The 6,370-nt window shown below is 36.0% G+C and overlaps 1 pseudogene; it reads right to left on the bottom strand.

The window, feature by feature from the left end:
* Positions 2,178 to 2,775, bottom strand: LOC110259476 (annotated as a pseudogene).

The raw sequence follows: 6,370 nt of genomic DNA, 5'->3' as shown, positions 1-6,370 counted from the left end.
GTATTTAATTCATTATTAACATGAAGTTCATATATGTCAATCTATATATCTACTTGTTTTAAAGTGATAGTCATTTATCTTAAAAAATCTACATTTTTTACTCCCCTCATTGCCATGTTTTGTGTTTTGATGTGATATTTTATATTTTCACTTCTAACTCTTAACTGTTTATTGAAAGGATAGCTGGTTTTACATTTTCTTAACCTTCATATTAGCTTAAAGAAGTTGATTCACTATCTTTTTTGCCTTTGCCAGTGAGATTTTGCCCTTCCATTATTTTCTTACTTTTTGTTATAGTCTTTTTTTAATTACGGAAGATAGTTTCACATTTTTGTAAGTTTAGTTTAGTGGTGATGCACTCTTTTAGCTTTTGCTTATCTGTAAAACTCTACCTCTCCTTTAATTATGTATAAAAACATTGCCAAATAGAGTATACTAGATTGTAGTTGTTTCCTCTGCACTTTAAATATATTACACCATTCTCTTCTGGTATGGAAAGTTTTTGCTCAAAAATAAGCTGATAACCTTATAAGAATTTTCTTGCATGTCACTCCTCATTTTTCTCTTGCTGCCTTTAAAATTATCTATTTATCTTTAAATTCTGCCATTTTAATTATAAGTCTTGATGTGGTTCTCTTTGGATTCATCTTTTATGGGACTCTGTGATTCCTGACATGAATATTGGTTTCATTTTTCAGGTTAGAGTTTTCAACCAAATTTTATCAAGTAGGTTTTCTGCCCCTTTCTTGCTCTTCTCCTTCTGGGACCCCTATAATACAAGTGGTAGTGTTCTTGATGTTGTTTCAGACATCTTTTAAACTATCCTCATTTAAAAAAAATGTTTTTCCTTCTTTGCTGATTGGGTGATTTTTCACTATTCTATCTTCCAGGTCACTCATGTCTTCTTCTATATCACCTTATCTGCTGTTAATTTGTTATAATGAATTTTTTTAATTTTAGTTATCATATTCTTCAGGTATGATTAGTTCATTTTTCATATTTTCTAATTCTTCATTGAAGTATTCACTGTGTTCACCTATTCTTTCCTGAATTCAATTAGCAATTTTTTTTTTAGATTGGAAAACATGAACTTGTATTGACATCAACTACATGAATTTTCTCAGTAGCCTTTTGGGAATGGATAAAGTGGCTTTATCAAAGAATACTTTAACACTGATTAGATTAGATTTAGCAGTTATTCCCCCCCAAGGTGGCTTAGAGAGAGTTCATAATAGTCACAAACTAATACTACAGATAAAACATTTAAAACTTTGATCTAAGTTTTTTCTTATCCTCCCACACGAAAGATATCTCATGGACACCAATTTCCCAATCCTCCCTAGCATTACTAGCTTACAAATCTTAAGGCTAGTAACCCAAATCTCATTTAATGTTCAATTTCCATCAGTTTCAATGTATATCAGTGTAAATACCATGACTACTTTTCAGTATTCTACATATCGGAGTCATGGGATTAAACCACAAATCCCACCTTTTATGTGAACTTCAATGGTTACCAGGGAGGCCAAGGCAATTTAATTTAGGTTTACCAGGATTCCTTTCATTTTTAAGAGAATCCTCTTGCAGCAGGTTTATTCAATTCTCTTAAAAATGGTGGCATTCTTTTACATTTCTCCCTTTTGAAGCAGCAGTTATATAAACAGATTATATCAAGCCTAAAAACGTGGTATCCACTCAACTTTCATTATTTTTCTACATATGATCATGATAAAGGATCAGGAAATCCTTCACATTTTAAAGGATAATTCAAAATTTACAGTTTGTCCTTGCCAAACCCCATAAATCAGCCAATTTTAGAGTAAACCAACAGAGAATTGCATCACCCCCAATAAAGCTGTAGGTTTCATCACATGCACAAACAAATCTACATGACTAGTTTCTGCCTCTTTTACAGAATTTTACACCTATTGTTCCAAACAGCATTTTAAACAGACATATCAACTCCCTAATAAAAGCAAGGCATTTCCCTTATTAGAAACAAGATACACCATCACTTAAGATGTTCAAACATTACTTCACTTTAACTTTCAAAATTTGACGATGCATTCAGTGAAACAATCTGCAGACAACTAGTTTTAACAAATTAAAAAACACTTTTAAGCAGGCATGAATGTCCTAAATTGTTCATTAGGTAAGAATTTTACAAACATTACTTATTAGCAGTAACAGTGGATCTGGAGAGTATTGAGCCTTCTCCAACCTGCAGGGCGGGAACCACCAATAGTGTGGTGGAACTTGTGGCCCTTTCCAAGGCTCTTTCTGCCTGCAGAATTCAGCCTTTGCATCTCCCTATGCTTGTGGACTGGTTTGGTGATCCACTGGGTGTCAGGATTTCTTCTGATAGCTTTATGGAATGGATCAATGAAGACAACCTCAAAGAATTTGTATGTAGAATCTTCACCAACCCAGTAAGAATTCAAGACTCTCAGAGACCCACAGTGGCATCCAGCTTGTTCCTCGGCAACAGAGAGAAAACTTTAGCTTGTTGACACCATGGTGGAGAGGCTTGCCATAGGTGGCACCCTTAGGAACTGGGTGTTTGCGGCGAATGCGGCACACAAGAGTCTGATATATGACATAATCTTGATTGGCCTTGTATCCCAGCCTGTGTGCCTTATCAGGCTGGGTGGGGCGGGGGGCCCTGTGGAGAGCAGAGAGCTGGCGGTACTGCCAGCAGCACACCCAGAGGAGAAAGCCCATGAGGTGGGACTGCTTCTTCTTCCATAGCTCCTGGATGTACTTGTACGCACCCATCTTGGCTTACAAGAAGCAGAAGGAGCTCAGAGGACGCAGGGTTCCCGAGCCTGGATGGCAGAGGAGAAGAGAGATCAGCGTCAGATGGAGTAGGGAATAAAACAACACAGCCTCAATTAGCATTTTAATTATCGTTGCTTTGAACTTTTATCAGGTATACTATTTATCTCCATTTCTTTAGGAATTTTTCAAAGATCTATCCTGGTCTTTCATTTGAAATATATTCTTCTGTCTTCTCATTTTGTTTGAATCTGTCTCTATGAAATTAGGCAAGTCAGTTAACTATCCTGGTCTTAAGTGCGTAACCTTGAGTGGGAAAAACCCCTATTTACATGTGTCTAGGGCTTTGATGGGAAAGTTTTACCAGATATGAGCACAGGTTTTATCTTCTTCCAGAGAATACTGGCAGTAGCCTCCTTGGTGGGCGTTAGGGCTTGAATTGGAATGGCTACAGCTGGAGTTATGTATGTGCTGGGGCTTCTGTTAGGCTCAATGGTTGCTAGCTTATTGAGAGGTGGTACTGGTGCCTGAGGGGTTGGATCTGGAGCCCTGAAAAAGTTAGCTTCCCCTCTTCCTGCCTTGTTTGTGGTATGGTCAAACGCAAGTAATTAGAGCCCTGTTTCTGAACTGGTTCCAGGTCTCCACTCTGGCTATAGGCAGGGCTGGGGCCCTCATAGGCTCCACTACTTTGTTATTCACATGTCCTCTTTCAACAACAGTATCCACCTTAACAAGGAGAAGTGCAAGAACAGGAGTCCAGTGGAGGCTGGGGTGCATGCTGGGGTGGTTCTGGTAGGCCAGCCAGAAAAACAGACATTTTTCAATCTGATACTTCTAAGTTGGAACTAGGATCGACTGAGTCTCTTTGTGTGTGCTCTTCAAGAGAAAATTCTCAGTTTCTTATGGCTTTCCAGTAAGCTCCTCTGGTTTTCAAAGCTGCTAAGGAGGTTTGTCTTCCCTGTGCTATACCCCAAGACTGGGGTGGCTAATATGGGAGTTTAACACCTTTCTCTTTAGGGAAAACCCACAAGCCTGTGATATTGCCTTCCCCTTTTGGGTCACTCACTAGAGAAATGAGTCTTGACTAGGTAGTTTGTCCTGTCCTCCAGATTCCATGTTGTTCTTTCCTTACACCTTTAGTTGTAGAAGTGTTGTTCTGCTAGTCTTCAGTTTATTCTTAGTGATAGTTGCTTTATATGTATGTAGTTGTTCTTTTGATGTGTTCACAGGGGGAGGCGATCTAGGCATATGCCTATTCTGCCATTTTGATCCCCAGATAAGACATTTTAAGAACTGCAACTTGAATACATTTTCTTGATCAATAGTATAAAGATATTTAAGGATAATATCTTAAAATTACCCAACAAAAATCTGTGTTAAATCTCCCCCAATTTTCATGAAAATATCTTTGAATTTTGAACCAAATTAATTTTACATTTTGCAATTACCTGAGAGCTTCTGAGGTACCTTTTAATCTGCAGTGGGCTAATGCAGGCTCTCTTCTTTATTCTTCTACTTTTAATGCTATTCATTTATTTAAAATTTTTGATTATCTGTCCTGTAAGATATTCCATATTATATTTTACTATCTCTATCCTTGTAATATTGTTTAACAGGTTTTTCTAGTCTCTATTTTTTTTCCTGAAAATAGGTAGTTGACTCTGAAGTCTTAATTAGGTTTTATGTTGTTTTTCCAGCAAGAAAAAGACTTCAGTGGTACTGTGTGCTTCCTATTTCACTGTATCAATAAAAATAAAATGTCAGAAAGTCATATTAAGATTGATCAAGAAGTTGAAGTGATATATGTACAGTCCCTTTTCATGAAGTTCCCAATCAAATTTTTATCCAAAGGGTTTAGTAGCATTTCATGATTATGATATGGATCCATTGTTTTACTAAGTATGATAAAATGGTTTATCAGTCCTTCAAATATAAGTGATATTTCTACTTCAAAGAAAAGGTTGCCCTACAACCCTCTTTTGTTGTAGTGAAATAAAGCCTATACAAGGTGCATGCGTATTTTCTTTTTAAAATTTTTTTTCAGAATAATGAGGTAGTGCCTGAGCAAACCTTAATATTGACCAATATGCTTTTTTTCTATTTGTGGAATTCATATATTTTTCATTTTTGAAGTGCTTCAATTCATTGGAGTTTTTGTTATTTTTGTTATTATTTTGATGAATTTTAAATAATAATAATTATTATTATATTTATTGTCCCATCTTTTGCTAGGGAGTGTCATTGTAAGTTAATTTCTACATCCTTTCTACCAATAGACCCATACTTTACATGACTCTTTACTTTCACAGAAAATAATATATCAGACTCATATTGTGTTTTCCTGTCCAAGAAGCAAATTACTTCCCCCAAATTTTGTAAGGAAGTAGAGTTCTTAAGAACAGAGGTATCTGAAGACAATGTTACTTATAGAAAGTGTTCAAAAAAGAGAGGCTGTAGACAACAAAACACTCCTACTGTGAATTTTCATGAGAAATTTTCTAAGGATTTAGTTTGTTCTTTTCTTTTTCTTTTTAAAGATAAGTATTTCTCCCTCTACTTTCAGGCCATCTTGATGGAAGAAAAGCATTTTGTAAGCTCAAAGTTATTCATTATTGACTTTTTTTTTTTTTTTTTTGTCATTTGTCTTTCTAGGACTGCACCTGTGGCATATGGAGGTTCCCAGGCTAGGGGTCTAATCAGAGATGTAGCTGCTGGCCCACGCCACAGCCACAGCAATGCCAGATCTGAGCCACATCTTCCACCTACACCACAGCTCATGGCAATGCCAGACCCTTAACCCACTGAGTGAGGCCAGGGATCAAACCTGCAACCTTGTGTTTCCTAGTTGGATTTGTTTCTGCTGCACCACCATGGGAACTCCCATTATTGACTTCTTGATTGATTGTGAAACATTTTCTTTTCAGTGCTTTCTAGTTTAATCTAATGAGGAAGGTAAATTTCTGGGCTTAAAAGCACCCTAAGCCAAAAGTCACAATATTTGGATTGCCAGCAGGAGGAATTAAGTGATACATGGTAATACTTGTAAAATCCATCTATGATCTGAAAACACTAGTGTTTATATGCACACATACTATACAACATGCATATACATACACCTAGTATACTAAAATAAAATAATAAACATGGTTAAAGGATGGTAGAAGTAAAGTTATGTTTTAGTGGAAATTCTTTGGCCAGAAAATCAGAAGGCCTGGACTCAAGCCCAAAAGGGTAGCCAAGTGATCTTATGGATGTCTGCAACTCTGTGACTCTCAACTTTTCTTTTGTTAAAAAAATAATTTTAAGGTTTCTTTTGGTCCTGAAATATTTAAGTCTTTTAAGGAAAGAGGCAGAAAACATTTTCCAAAATTTCTACCAAAGTTAGTAAGACTCAGTATATATCATATGTTCATAGGAGATTTAATTATACTTTCTTGAAGTTTTGATTCTAAATATTTTTCTTGATTTAAATTCTTCAAATATGTTTCATGACAACCACATGAAAATGTTAAAACTTTTAGGTAATAAAATTAAATATTTAGTTTGACCATGCACATTGTGGAAAGTTCTCTACAGTAAGCACACTCCTCTTGAA

This window comes from Sus scrofa, chromosome 1 (assembly GCF_000003025.6).
Source record: "Sus scrofa isolate TJ Tabasco breed Duroc chromosome 1, Sscrofa11.1, whole genome shotgun sequence".
Classification (NCBI taxonomy): Eukaryota; Metazoa; Chordata; class Mammalia; order Artiodactyla; family Suidae; genus Sus; species Sus scrofa.
The sequence above is the reverse complement of the archived record's forward strand: the minus strand, read 5'-3'. Positions and strand labels throughout refer to the sequence as shown.